Source organism: Dendropsophus ebraccatus, chromosome 7, assembly GCF_027789765.1.
Source record: "Dendropsophus ebraccatus isolate aDenEbr1 chromosome 7, aDenEbr1.pat, whole genome shotgun sequence".
NCBI classification, from domain to species: Eukaryota; Metazoa; Chordata; class Amphibia; order Anura; family Hylidae; genus Dendropsophus; species Dendropsophus ebraccatus.
The window spans coordinates 133746023-133761378 of NC_091460.1; the positions used below are offsets into that span (position 1 = coordinate 133746023).

Consider the following 15356-nt stretch of genomic DNA (forward strand, 5'->3'; position numbering starts at 1 on the left):
GGAAGGAGGGGGGGACCTGGGAAAAGGCTTTTTACATGCAGATAATGGCAGATTTGGCTAATAAACCCAATTACAAAGTTTCTTAAAATCGCCTGGACTATTGATTTCTGCAAAAAAAAAAAATACGACAGTGACTCTTTAAAGGACAACTCCCACAAAAATTTTTTTTTGCTCATTTAACACACATTACAAAGTTATATAACTTTGTAATGTGGTTAAATACCCGGCCTGGCCCCCTTCCCCCACTTTCGGACCCCCGACCCCCCACCCCGGAAGTTAAGGAATGTATACATTACCTATTACGATCGTCACGGTCCTCTTCTCCGGGTCGGCATCTGGTGACGACGACGTCAGAGCCGAGGGGCGGTCCGGGTCTTCTTCCTCCTCGGCGTCTTCATGCAAAGTGAATGGGGATGAAAAGGCTGCTGGTGCACATGCGCACCAGCAGCCTTTTCATTGGCTGGAGCGCATCACATGGCTTCCAGCTTGCTCAGCCCTGATTGGCTGAGCTTGCTGGAAGCCATGTGATGCGCTCCAGCCAATGAAAAGGCTGCCGGTGCGCAAGCGCACTGGCAGCCTTTTCCATCCCCTGGACCCGGAAGTTGGAGACATCGCTGGATGGCGGGCGGCGGCGACGGAGAGGCGGACGGCGGGCGAATCGAGTGGCGATCGTCACCGGAGAGATGGTGAGTATGGTGTCTGTGTTTTTTTTTTTTTTGGGGTCCCGCGGGAGTTGTCCTTTAAGTGTTACAAGAACTCATAATATACAATGAAAACTTCCATGCCACCCAAGTGACAGCACAGGCACACCATATACACACATACATATATACACACACACACATATACATACACACACACCAGCACTATATATACAGAGCCTGTGTCCAAACACTACAAAGCATCACTTCAAGGGGATAATATCCAGGATTACACCCATCCTCCGGTTGTGTGATAGAGCAGCTGGGTTCCAGTCAATAGAGCCAAAGTGTAATACCACATAGAACCTGAGGGCAGGTGTGGTGCATCTTATAGAATAAACTAATGCTTATGTTTTATTCCTGGACAATTCCTTTAACCCTCCATCACTGGAGTACAACAGCAGCAGAAAGCAGATATACTGTATCCATGTGAAAGGGCGACTGTACTGAGCACAGGAACTAAGTGACAGATAAGCAGAGCAGTATACAGCGTGCCAAGCACAGGGCAGTATACGGCGTGCCAGGCACAGGGCAGTATACGGCGTGCCAGGCACAGGGCAGTATACGGCGTGCCAGGCACAGGGCAGTATACGGCGTGCCGGGCACAGGGCAGTATACGGCGTGCCGGGCACAGGGCAGTATACGGCGTGCCAGGCACAGGGCAGTATACAGCATGCCAGGCACTAGTCTATAGAGCGGTATACGGCGTGCCGGGCACAGGGCAGAATACGGCGTGCCGGGCACAGGGCAGAATACGGCGTGCCGGGCACAGGGCAGTATACGGCGTGCCGGGCACAGGGCAGTATACAGCATGCCAGGCACTGGTCTATAGAGCGGTATACAGCATGCCAGGCACTGGTCTATAGAGCGGTATACTGGATTCAGTCACAGGGCTACAGACGCCTCCGGTCACACACAGCGGTAGCGCGGGGCCGGTTCCCCCATCAGCCGCTCTGCGGGCCGCCAGCGCCGCTCACCGCTCTCCCCCTCACAATACAGCCGGCCCCGGGTGCCCACACGTCCCCAGAACAGCCCGGCCGCCTCCGCCTCTGCACCGTACATAACCCGGAGGAGGATGGAGAAGGATTGTATGACAACGAGTGACACATAACAGCGGCCATACCTGGTGCCGCCGTCACCGGAAGAGAAAGGAAGGAGGGCAGGAAGGAGCCGAGTGGAGGAATTACTACTGGCCCCGCCCACATTGCCTTCACGGCCTCCGTACTCAGACCGGAAATGGGTACGGGGGCTCGTAGGGGACATTTCTGTAGTCAACGCGATCGGAGCTGTTATTCCCGCTGTTTCACATCTGATATAAGCATTTGTACATAGTGTGCGAATTATTTGGGGCAGAGCTGCTATGTATGTGCTAGGTTTTTACATAATAATCTAGCAGTGCCTGTAGTATAGGGGCTGCCTGTATAGCCTGATCACATGCTGATATCCCTTATCTGCCCCTTTTTTCATAGTCATTAACCCCTAATTGTCCAACTTCAGAATCATTAAGCTGCATAAAAACCATGAGCAAATAAATACTTCAACCACACTCAGAACAATTACTGGCCCATTAATAAACTACTAAGGCTGGGTTCACACTGCGTTTTTGCAATCCGTTTTTTCATCTCTTTTTTGCAAAAAAACATGCATTTGTGTGCATACGTTTTTCCATTGACTTCCATTGTAAAAAAAAAACGGTTCAAAACGGATTAGTTTTTTTGACGGACGCAAAAACGTAGCTCACACTATTTTTGTGTCCGTTAAAAATAGTTTTTTTTTTACAATGGAAGTCAATGGAAAAACGGATGCACACAAATGCATCCGTTTTTTGCAAAAAACGAATTGCAAAAACGCAGTGTGAACCCAGCCTTAAAAAAGATGCATCAAAAGAGGCCGAGATGCTAAAGATGAGAACATAGATTTGCCTCTTTATAAGTGACTGGTCAGACCACATATGGAATACTGGGCACAGTTTGAGCACCTATGTATAAGAAGGACATGGCTCAACTGGATTGAGTGTAGAGGAGGGCGACCACGGTCATTAAAGGGGAACTCCGGAGAAGAAAAACTTGTTTTCTATTAAAAGTACATTAAAAGTTATATAGATGTGTCTATACAATGTATTACTGCATCTGTACTGCTCTGTTCTGCCACACTGGTAGCTGATTGAAATCCAGGAAGTGACAAAAAATGGCCCCTGTGCCAATTCACATTGTCTCCTGCTCCTTCTGCTCTCCCACCTTAGGAGACAAATCTTCCATGCCTCTCTCTCACATTGTGTGTGTTTGCTGAGGACAGGCTGATGATGCAGACAGGAGGCAGGTTGTGATGTCACAGGAGGCGGGGCTGGATCCCCCAATCCCCTGAGTGATTCATTATCTCAGACCAGCCAGAAGCAGGTGCAGCGTTAATTAAACTGATTGTGTGGGTGGGGGACTGATGATCAGCTGAGGGAAAGCATTGCATTTGTTAACACACGCAAATGCATTACTTACACAAAAAACAAATGCTGAGTGCGGACTGTGCATTATACTGTATACTAACAGTATACAGCCAAATACTGGATATAGAATAGTTTTTACAACAATTATTAATTAAAGGGCTGGTCAACGCCTTCACAGGACGCAGACTGCGCAAATCAGCAGTAGCAAGATAAGAGGTATTATCCAACACACAGAGTATACAGCCGTATACTGGATATAGTATTGATTTTTAAAATAATAGAATGAAATAGCTGGTCAAGTCTTTCACAGGACGCAGACTGCGCAAATCAGTAGTAGCAAGATAACAGCTATTATCCCACACACAGAGTATACAGCCATATACACTATCAGTGGGTTTCTGAACACACTGCCTGTCTCACAACAGCTTCTAAATCTTTTTTTTTTTTATATAGTTTTAGCCCTAACAAGGTCTTTTGGGGGTCCCTTCCTACCTAACTTCACCTAAAAGCTTTCTCTCCCTGATGTACAGACTGTCCCTCTCTAGTTCCAAGCAGCAACTGACACGAATCTCAAATGACTATTCTAAGATTCAGGAAGTCACATGGTTTAGCCAGCCAATCCCAGTTAGAGAGTTAGAAGTTTTTTTAAAGTCCTGCCTATTCCTAGTGCCCGTCCCTCCCCCTGCATGTTTATTGGCTGGAAAAAAACGCCAGGGGATGTGGGAGGGCGTATGACCTTCTGCCTATGCATTTTAACAGAAAAGGACAGCAGTAGAGATGAGCGAACCGTGTTCGGGTTCGAGTCGATCCGAACCCGAACGTTCGGCATTTTATTAGCTGGGGCTGCTGAAGTTGGATAAAGCTCTAAGGTTGTCTGGAAAACATGGATACAGCCAATGACTATATCCATGTTTTCCACATAGCCTTAGGGCTTTATCCAACTTCAGCAGCCACCGCTAATCAAATGCCGAACGATCAGGTTCGGATCAACTCGAGCATGCTCCAGGTTCGCTCATCTCTAGACAACACCTCTTAGGAGTGGTGGAGATGGTGGCCGTATAGAAATACCTGTATAGACTCATAGAAGCCTTAGGGGTATTCCGCTCAAACATAACTTTTGATATGTTGTTGCCTATGGTGAGACTAACAGTTCCTTCCATACTTGTTATTATCTATTCAGTCTCCTTCTCCCAGTTCTCAGCTGTTGCTTTCTGCTGAAAACACAAAAATCTGTGTGTGAGCTTTTCTCTTTGTCTCCCCCTCCTCCCCACTCTTTTCTAAAACAGCTGATGTAAACAAGTCCCTGACTGGCTTCTTTGTAATGCTGGACTGACATGACAGGTCGCTCAGCCAATGGCCAGTGATTGGCTGAGTAGCCTGTCAGCTCAGGCAGACTGCTCGGAAACTGCAGCCGCTGCATCGGCGAGAAAGCAGAATGGAGAAGAAGACTGGAAGCGTGAACAGGTGATGTATTACAGTTTAGGGTAAGGACTGCATGAACATCACTAACAATTTCCGTGCAGCCCTTGCTAAAGTGCCAATCTAGCAGGTCAGGTTTTACCAGCTGCTGCTTATCAAGCTCAATCCAATGTTCCCACACAGTATTTCCCTCAATTTTTATTTTTTTGCTCAGTATATTGGTCAGTATTCTTCAACCAAAACCAGGAGTGGAAATGCATGGGAAATGTATATATACTGCTATTTTCCTCAATTTAGTAGATCAGGCAGACTTCAATTTCTCTAAAAAAAAAATATTCCTATGAAGCGTCCAGCAGGGGGTGCAGTATATGGAGAAATTACATTGTGATTTCGGCACGGGTTGCAGTCATCCATAGCAGCTTGTGCACTCACCCGGTGGCAGGAAGAGGCTCCCCGTCACCCATCCATCCCGCATCGGCTCCCCTAGCCCCCCAAGGACCCCAACACCCGTCCAACCTGGAGGCTGCCCTCCCCTAGCCCCCCCCCCCCCCATACACACCCGTCCATCTGACACAGTGCTCTCTGCTGCCACCTCTGTCCATATCAGTAACTGTCCAGAGCAGGAGAGGTTTTCTATAAGGATTTGTTACTGCTCTGGATAGTTCCTGACATGGACAGAGGTGGCAGCAGAGAGCACTGTGTCAGACTGGAGAGAATACACCACTTCCTGCAGGACATACAGCAGCTGATAACTATGAGAAGACTAGAAATTTTTAAATAGAAGTAAATTACAAATCTATACAACTTTCTGGGTTTAAAAGAAAAAGATTTTTGCCAGAGTACCCCTTTAACTATGTAACTATGACCTAGGTATGAGTGCCATATATGCTTCCCCTATAGCAGTGCCCTATTCACTATTATTCTTGCTTGTGGTCTAGGTCTATAGCTTTTGATGAATATTTTTATTATTCACCCCATAATTATATAATAAATATGGCATATTGATATCAGGTATTTTTTAATGCCATAACTTGGACCTGGGCTAATCAATATGTATACACTAATCCTATGTATGTAAGGATCTCATTCATTGCTCTGAGAACCTGTTTCTGCTACATCTTGTTTTCCTGTCCCAGTTCTCCTCTCAATTAATTCTTTTCCAGGAGCAGAGAGATGATTTCACACACTCACCTGTCAAGATGTTTCCTTTCATCTCCTTTAGTAGGTGCACTCACAGCAGGGTCACCAGTCAGATGTGTGCGGTAATCAATGACAGCTCTCTCTCTGCTTTAACTGTTTTGTTTCCTGATGAATCCTTTGACTATGTTGTTCCACCATCTTGTTGCATCTTTTTAGACCAGGGATGGGGAACCTTGGCTCTCCAGCTGCTGCAAAACTACAACTCCCATCATGCCTGGACAGCCGAAGGCCGAATAGCTGGAGAGCCAAGGTTCCCTGCCCCTTCTTTAGACAAACTTCTCCTTGAGTCAATGTTAAAAGATGGGTACTGTAAGGGTACTATTACTTAAAGCGATTTTTCAACGAATAACGTTAAAGAATCTTAAAGAACCGTTATTGCGAACAACCTGAAATCGTTCGCCCAATTACATGGAACGATGGTCTTGGCTTATGATCATTCTTGCGATCGTCTTGTCGTCGATATTGCGTTCATCACTACTGCGAACGACATCTTATTCCATGCGAAATCGACGATAAAAATAGGTCCAAACTCTATCAAAAAACCAACGATTTCTCATTGGTCGTTTAACCGTTGTCTGCTATTACACTAAACAGTTATCGTTCAAATGCAAACGATCTAATTTTTCGAACGATAATCGGCCCTTGTAATAAGGCCCTTAGGGTCCTATTAGAGGAGGCGATTTTTCAACAATTAACGATAAACTTAAACGACCGCTATTGCGAATGACCTGAAATCGTTCGCCCAATTACACGGACTGATGACCGTTCTTGCGGTCGTCTTGTCGTTGCTATTGCGTTCATTGCTACTGGTAAGGACCGAACCACATCTTATTCCATGCAAACGATTTGCAAACGATCAGCGATAAAAATAGTTCCAAACTCTATCAAACGACCAACAATTTCTCGTTGGTCATTTAACCGTTGTCTGCTATTACACTAAACGATTATCATTCAAATCCGAACGATGTGACGATTTTTCGAACAATAATCGTCCCGTGTAATAAGGCCCTTAGGGTCCTATTAGACAAAGCAATTTTTCAACAACCAACCATTAACGATAAACGATCTCAAACGACCGCTATTGCGAATGACCTGAAATCGATCGCCCAATTACACGGAGCGATGATCGTTACTTATAATCGTTCTTGCGGTCGTCTTGTCTTCGCTATTGCGTTCATGGCTACTGCGAAAAGCAGAGTGACGTCTTATTCCATGCGAACGATCTGCGAATGATCAACGATAAAAATAGGTCCAAACTCTATCAAACGACTAATGGTCCGTTTACACGAAGCGATAAGTCGTCCAATTGAAGCAACGACTTGGTTTTTATAACGATTAGAATTAAGACAAATAAATCGTTAGAAAAATTGTTAGAAAATTCGTTAGAAAAATCGTTTTTGCTATCGTGTTTAAGATCGCTTAAGCCCATCTCACACATAGGGTAAATCTTCGAAAGACTGTTTACAGGAAGCAATCTGCGAATTTTTAGCGTACGACCAATGACGATTTGAGAACATGTTGAAAGATCAAAATGAACGATTTTTCGCTCGTCGCTTGATTGTTCGCTGTATTTACATGAGCAGATTATCGCTTAAATGCGATCGTTATTGAGAAAATTCGAACGATAATCGTTCAGTGTAATAGGGTCCTAAAAGCTTTTTCAGGGTCATCGTTTGGAATTGAGAGAAAATAACAAAAGAAGCTAATTGGTTTATTCTGCTGCTTTCAGAGCTGCAATTTCTGTCTTCCCTACTGGCCGTTGTTTAGTGGGCTGTAGCAATGATGTGATAATGGTAGAAGAACATTTATAATATGGATCAGGTTAAAAAATGGGGGGAGGGGATGTCAATATGGCAGTTTCCATGATAATCTTACCTACCCAACTCCTAAAAGACACTGCTTTATTTGTAAGCCACAATTACCAAGTGTATGCATGAAATAGCCCAAGATAGACATATAGGGGGGGATTTATCAAACATGGTGTAAAGTGAAACCGGCTCAGTTGCCCCTAGCAACCAATCAGATTCCTCCTTTCATTCCTCACAGACTCTTTGGAAAATGAAAGGTGGAATCTGATTGGTTGCTAGGGGCAACTGAGCCAGTTTCATTTTACACCATGTTTGATAAATCCCCCCCATAGTCATATGGGGCTAGGTTCACACACAGTATTTTTGCTCAGTATTTTTGTTCAGTATTTTACAACCAAAACCGGAGTGGATTGAAAACACAGAAAGGCTATGGTTCACAAACTTTTGAAATTTAGTGGATGGCCGACATTTATTGGCAACACATGTAGCGGCTACAGCTGTAGGCTATGATCACACGATGTAGTCTTATTTGACAAGGCCATTGTTGCCGATTATAACAATGGCTGTTGTTGTCAAGAAAGAACCTTGATAAGAGGCATACCAAATCTACACCTGCTTTCAGCGATGTGGCCTCTTCCCCTCCTTGCCGTATCTCCCCCCATCGGGTGAGCAGGGGATACGGCAGGTGTACGCCAGCAAGAAGGAGCAATTCTACGCCTTCTCCCTGGCGTATGTCTCAGACAGACCCTTCATAAATGTCCCCCACAATGTATTGCACAACGCCCGCTGTTCCCCTGTGGCGTTGGAAATACTTCTGGCCAACAGACTGTGAACAATGGCCGTTGTTCATAGTCTGTTCTCACAATGTATGGCCGTACATTGTATTGAGGTCAACGGTTATTTGAATTGCAGGCACACCCAAATTTTTTCAGTATGCTAGTATGGCCACAGGAACATGTAAGAAATGCGTCCGATACTGTGCTCTAATACAACGGCTGTTGTATTACAGTGTGTGAACATAGCCTTATAGCACAGAACCATAAGGACTATGTATATTGCTGAACAGGTATGCTTTAGTCATATGCATTGAACCTACCATGATGCACATATTCAGTTTTTTTTTTTTATCGTATTGGATAATCAATTTTATCAAATGGATTGCACACAATTGCATCTCTTTTTGCATCATTTTATTTTTCCATATAACGTTTAACGTTAACGGACTGCAAAAACGCAGTGTGAGCCCAGCCTTATTCACTATATATTTGTTTTATTTAAGGCGATCCTAGGGCGTTTAGAGTGAGTTTGCTTCAGCAATATAAAAGAAAAAAATAAAAACTAAAAGATCTTACATGAACAGATACTATAATACAACTCATTCCTATGCATTCATTTGCATCATGCTGTTACATCAGTTTTATCAATTCAGAAGGATTAATTAGTAATGTAGCTTGGAAACCGCTATTTAAAAAGAGTGGATTATCTTCCTTTTACCATACTCCTGCACACTCCATGCACTCATGTGCTGTATATCTGCAAATGCACAGATACTGGCTGGGTAACTGGCTCATACAGCTTTTATATTCACTACCCTATTTTCAGTCTGGCACAGTGCTCTCTGCTGCCATCTCTGTCCATGTCAGGAACTGTCCAGAGCAGTAGCAGATCCCTATAGAAAACCTGTCCTGCTATGGACAGTTCCTGTCTCGGACAGAGGTGGCAGCAGGGAGCACTGTGTCAGACTGAAAAGAATACACCACTTCAAGACACACAGATCAGGCATCCCTGCTGAACTTAGCCAGGAGCCTGGCTCTGCTGTAGTGTACAGACATGTATGGAGAACACAGAGACTTTCTTTCCCAAAGCAACACGTATAGTCAAGATAGTGCTAAACACTTAAAGAGGACAAGTCAGAGAACACCCCAGCCCTCATGAACATCTCTAAAAATGCAGGAAGTTATCCTAGACTGAGGAACTGATCCGGATAGAGCAAAGCAGCCATAGTCAAGGCCTACATACTCTATCTGACAGCGGAGGTGACATTGGGACACGCTCTGACACTTAGCTCAATTTAGGCAACCAAGACTGGGGCTTGTGTCACCCTTGTAGGACAGGTAACTCGACACTACGGGGAAGAAGGTGGTTATAGCGACAAAGGTCAAAACACAGGCACAAGTATTCACTTCTCAAGTATCTCTTCTACAGAGCACAGTACTACATTGGGTTGGGACTCTCATGACTCTCCACTCCTCTAAACTCCTGTGCAATAGGGGGCTATTAGCAGGTCAGATCTGTTTGATTGATTCTGATCTACCTTCCTTCCCCCATTTTCAGTCAATTTCACATTCTTGTGACCTGCCTCTTCAAAATCCGTCCTCTCCTCACTGTTGAATTCGATAAAACTCTGATTGTCCCTCTAAATCATTTCCATCTTGACTATTGCAGCTTCTTTTACTAATCGTCCTTCCTTTCTCTTAACTCTCTCCCCTCCAGTCCATCCGAAATGTAGCAGCCAGGCTTGTCTCCCTAGCAATTTGTATAAAGAGTAACAGCACCGCCAATGGAGTTAGTTAAAAATTATAAAAATGCACGCCTCACCAAACTGGGCTCAATGTCCAGAACAATCCAACCATCAAAGAGATGGAGACGGCACCTGAAAAGTAAAAAAAAATCTGTGGCTTTAGTCACACCCTTCAACATTTCGGCCATACACCCTAGCTTGAGAAAGACTAAGGGTCCTATTAGATGATCAATAATGTAAAGTTGCGCCGATCTGCTAGATCCGCTTGGCAAGGGCTGCATGGACAACATTAGCGATGTCCGTGCAGCCCTTGCCCTAAACTGTTTATCATTACCTTTCCATGCTCCCAGTCTTCTCCTACCCTATGCTCAGTTAACAGCACTGCACGCTGCAGCTTCTCTGATGATAGGCTGCTCAGCCAATCACTGGCTGCGGCTTTCCTGGCCAGTAATTGGCTGAGCGGCCTGTCAACTCAGAGATGCTGCAGCGTGAACTGCCGGTAAGCGAGCAGAGAGTAGAAGACTGGGAGTGTGGAGAGGTAATGTATGAACAGTTTATTCAATTGTTAGCCGTCGGCCGAACATCGCTATTACACGTAGTGATGCGCCTGATGATTTTAGGTCTGGACCTAAAGAAACGATCAGCTGATTGTCGTTTTATTGGCTGATCGTAGTCTCTATTACACGGGCAATAATCGATCGAATCAGCCAATTATCGCTGAAACTTATGCTGCATTTACACAAAGCGATAATTCGCCCAATCGATCATTTAACGATTTTGAAGCAACGATTTGGTTTTTATAACGATCAGCGTTTAGACTAATAAATCTTTAGAAAAATCGTAAGAAGATTTATAAAAAAAAAATCGTTATTGCGATCGTTTTTAAGATCTTTTACTTAGGGTGAATCTTTGAAAGACTGTTTACACAAAGCGATCTGCGAATTTTTAGCGAACGATGAACGACGATTTGAGAACATGTTGAAAGATCAAAATGAACGATTTTTCACTCGTCGCTTGATCTTTCGCTGTGTTTACACGGAACGATTATCGCTCAAATGCGATCGTTATTGCGAAAATTCGAACGATAATCGTTCCGTGTAAATGCAGCATTATGCTGTGTTTACAAGGAACGATTATTGTTCAAATTTTCGTCATAACGATCGCATTTGAATGATAATCGGCTCGTGTAAACACAGTGAACCATCAAGCGACGAGCAAGAAATCGTTAATTTTGATCTTTCAACATTGTCTCAAATTGTCGTTGGTTGTTCGCAAAAAATTTGCAGATCGCTTTGTGTAAACAGTCTCTCACCGATTTAACCTATGTGTGAAATAGGCTTAAGGGATTTAAAACGATCGCAATTTTCTAAACGATTTATCATTCCGTCTAAACGTTGATCGTTATAAAAAAAAACACATTATTACTTTGAAATCGTTAATCGTTCGATTGGGCGAATTATCGCTCCGTGTAAATGCAGCAATAGCAAGGTTGTGATTAAAGGGGTACTCCGGCGGGGGGGGGCACTCCCCGGTTCCAGCGGCGGGTCCCTAATCGCGTCCCTCCGGTCCCCGGCAACTTCCTGGTGTCTGACACCGTCCGAGATGCTACGTCTCAGGGCTGCTCAACCACTTAGTGAAGGAGGCGGGATCTGAGCGGACTTGACACGGATCCCGCCTCCTTCACTGAGTGGCTGAGCGGATCTGAGACGTAGTGTCTCGGGCGGCGTCAGACACCAGGAAGCGGCCAGGAACCGGGGACCGGAGCACCTCGATGAGGAACCCGCCGCTGGAAACGGGGAGGTGGTGGAGGTGAGTGGACGTCTTTTTCCTCAGCCACCTCCTCCCCAGTCCCATCAAAAAAGTGCCCCCCGCCGGAGTACCCCTTTAAATCCCCATATTTTTTCACTCTTCAAGTGCCGTCTCCATCTCTTTGATTATAGGCTCATCTTCCCGTCTTGCCACCAGTGCTTCCCTCCTCTGCCAGTCACTACAGTGGCATAAGGAACAATTCATATGACTACATCTCAAATATATAACGCAACGTAAAAATATCTGATTGCAGTTTTTGCATTTCATCCCTATCGTTGTAAAATAAAATGTTGTTTCCTGGCATATCGTTTAATACACCGCGTAAGAGAAATTCATCACCAGTTACGGAGAATGGCTGATAGATGAATTCCACTGGGTTTTTGCATTTCTTAAATATTCTTAGGGTTTAGGAATCCTGCTGCCTAAAGTAAGCAACATCCAATTAGTTTAATGCATAAAATTATCACTACAATTATGCCGAATCTAATGTATGTATAAAGTGGAGAGGGCGGATTTGTGTATCTCAATTACCGACTACCCGGGTAATTAAGCCGGTGTCTGTAACTCCCCCTTTAATTTTAGCAGATAGCGTTTACTTAGCTCCTCATTTTGATGATCTAAAAATGATTTATGTTCTTTCACAATGAAAACAAAATAATCCCTTCCCTTATTTCTTAATCCCATCGATGCAAAGTCCGCGTCAGGGAAAAAAAAAAAAAATAATTTAATTAGAATTTTGTTACCAGATAAAGTTAAAGTTATCATCGGAAATTCTAATTAAAGAGGATGATTGACAAAGGTAGCACATCAAAGAAGGGAGACGAATATGATAACTCAAAGACGTATTAATTAAGAAATTTTCTGGGACATCAAGCTGCGGCTTCTGCAAGAGAGAGAGAGAAGAGGGAAAAGAGAAAAAAAAAAAAGACTAGGAAAATGTGTGTTTCTTTGAAGTTAGCAATGGAGAATGTGATGGAGGTAATTGCGCCTGACTGAATCCAGTAATGAAGAGCCGCAGATCAACGCTTGGAATGGAGGGAGAGAGTCGAGTAACCAATCGGGTTGCCCCCACCCCCGCTGTGAAGAAACAGAATGCCGAGCCGCCTAATTGACCCAGTCTCTCTCCCAGGAGGACCCTGTTATTATTTATTAAATTTTAATTTCTGAATTATTTACGTCCTGGGAAATTCTATCTGACAGCCCGTTAGGCTCAGTACCTTAATGGCGGATGAAAACCCAGACTCCCGGAATTAGCCGGGACGGAGGCTTCGGCATCTGAATTTAATGATTTTGGAAGGGAAAAATTGATTTCACACAGCGTGTCACTTTACACTACTTTAGGGACACACTCGCTATTTGATTATTTGAGGAATAACCGAGCCAAAGTCTATTTGAAGTGTAAATGAATCGCGGCGCTCGGCTGTTTATTTTATCTTTTCTAATGAGAGTTGGGGGTTTGCTTAAAGTTGCAGATTAGAAGAGATGCGGGGAAGGCTCCTTGTCTATAGTTTCTGCCAGCTGCCTTGCTGAGATTCATGCCCAATATACGGGGAGATAAGAAGCCACAGGTCCTCCCGGTTACACAGTCTCATCCCTGATGCTTTTAGCCAAGTGAAGGAGGGCGGGAAGGGACTAACTGCTTTATAGCATCCTGGCATTAGTCTGACTAATCATAGGAATTTAAAATGTGTCGTTGCGTGAAGAGTGACTGGAAGGGGGGAAGGATATGCATTATTCAGTATTGTGCACGGGGAAGGATATTTACTATGGAAAAGGATTTACAGTATTTTCATATCACAACAAAGGAGTGTCATCTTTTTCTTATTGCCGATATAACAAGGTAATTAACCTTATTTATCTCACCTGCCTGGGATTTAAAAGGGTTATTCAGCGCTACAAAAACCTGGCTACTTTCCTCCTCTCTTGTCTCCAGATTGGGTGGGGTTTGGAACTCAGTTCCATTGAAGTAAATGGAGCTTAATTGCAAACCACACCTGAACTGGAGACGAGAGAGGGGGAAAAGTGGCCATGTTTTTGTAGCGCTGGATAACCCCTTTAAGTTTCATGAAAGGTAGATGCGTGCGTGTATATATATGTACAAATAATAAGCAATGTGAGGCCGGGTTCACACTATGTGAAACACTGGCCGTTCTTTGACACAGATCGTCCGGTGTTAGTAAAGATCATCCTGGCCGGTACTGCAGTCCTGGCCGGATGATTTTAATTTCTGTTGAATTTGGATGTGGGTGCACCCGTGTGCTCCCGCATCCCAATTCACCATTGCACACAATGGAGCGTGCTCTCCATTGTGTACACTTACATGTCTGTGTGGCCGCTATTCAATGAATAGCGGCCGCACAAAACTGACATGTCAGTTTTTCATGCAGCCAGTTGCAATCCCGGCCGGAGCGTATACTATGTGTACACGCTCCGGACGAGATTGCATTCTTATAAATAAAACGTATGTTTTGCACAAATCACGGCCGTGATTTATGCAAAGCATACGTTGGGTGAACATGGCCTAAGGCTGGGTTCACACTACATTTTTGCAATCCTTTTTTTTTTGCAAAAACAGATGGAAAAACGGATGCACACAAATGCTCCACAATTGATCCGTTTTCCCACTGACTTCCATTATAAAAAAAAAAAAGAAGAAAAACCGGATCAAAATGTATTAGTTTTTTTTTAATGTACACGAAAATGTAGCCGATCTTATTTTTGAGTACGGTAAATAAAAAGGATGCTTTTTGATCCTTTTTTTATATAATGGAAGTCAATGAAAAACTGATCAAAACGGATTCACACAAATGCATCTGTTTTTCTATACGTTTTATTTTTGTAGTATGAACCCAGCCTAATATAAAGCATAGGCAGATGAGAAGAAGGACTCATATGCAGGTTATAGTGTCATTATTTACACCTTTTCTTTAATTTAATTTCATCTAGGCCATAAGAAGTGTTGGGAGAAGAGAATGTGGAACATAAAGGGATTAAGAATTTGTGGAATTTTGTAATCTAAAGATTAATCTATGATTTATTGATACCTGTGGGTAGTCATTCAGGAAAATTAAAGGGATTGTTCAAAATAAATAATTTTCTTTCAAATCAATTGGTGTCAGAAAGTGACAGAGATTTGTACATCACTTCTATTAAAAACTCTCACGTCTTCCCATACTTATCAGCTGCTGTACGTCCTGCCGGAAGTGGTGTATTCTTTCCAGTCTCACATAGTGCTCTCTGCTGCCACCTCTGTCCATGTCAGGAACTGTCCAAAGCAGCAGCAAATCCCCATAGAAAACCTCTCCTGCTCTCCAGGTGGGAAACAATACACCGCTTCCTGCAGCATCCAGCGCTGGGGAGGCATGGGAATAGGTGAGTTAGTATAACAATGGAGAATAACAATGGAATAGTTTCACCATGGTTTCACCTACCCAAAAATGATAAAAACTATAGTTGAC

At 43.8% G+C, this 15356-nt stretch overlaps 1 protein-coding gene across 5 annotated transcripts in view; it reads right to left on the bottom strand.

Moving 5' to 3' along the window:
• RPL34 (ribosomal protein L34) overlaps positions 1-15356 on the bottom strand; it is a 463668-nt gene that overhangs the window by 7673 nt on the left and 440639 nt on the right. Inside the window, exon 1 of one of the 5 annotated variants that reach the window (XM_069978534.1) lies at positions 1825-1859. The exons of the other annotated variants lie outside the window; for them this stretch is intronic. The gene's annotated coding sequence lies outside the window, so the exon portion shown is untranslated. Of the gene's footprint in view, positions 1-1824; positions 1860-15356 lie in introns of those variants that run through there. 5 annotated transcript variants of the gene reach the window in all.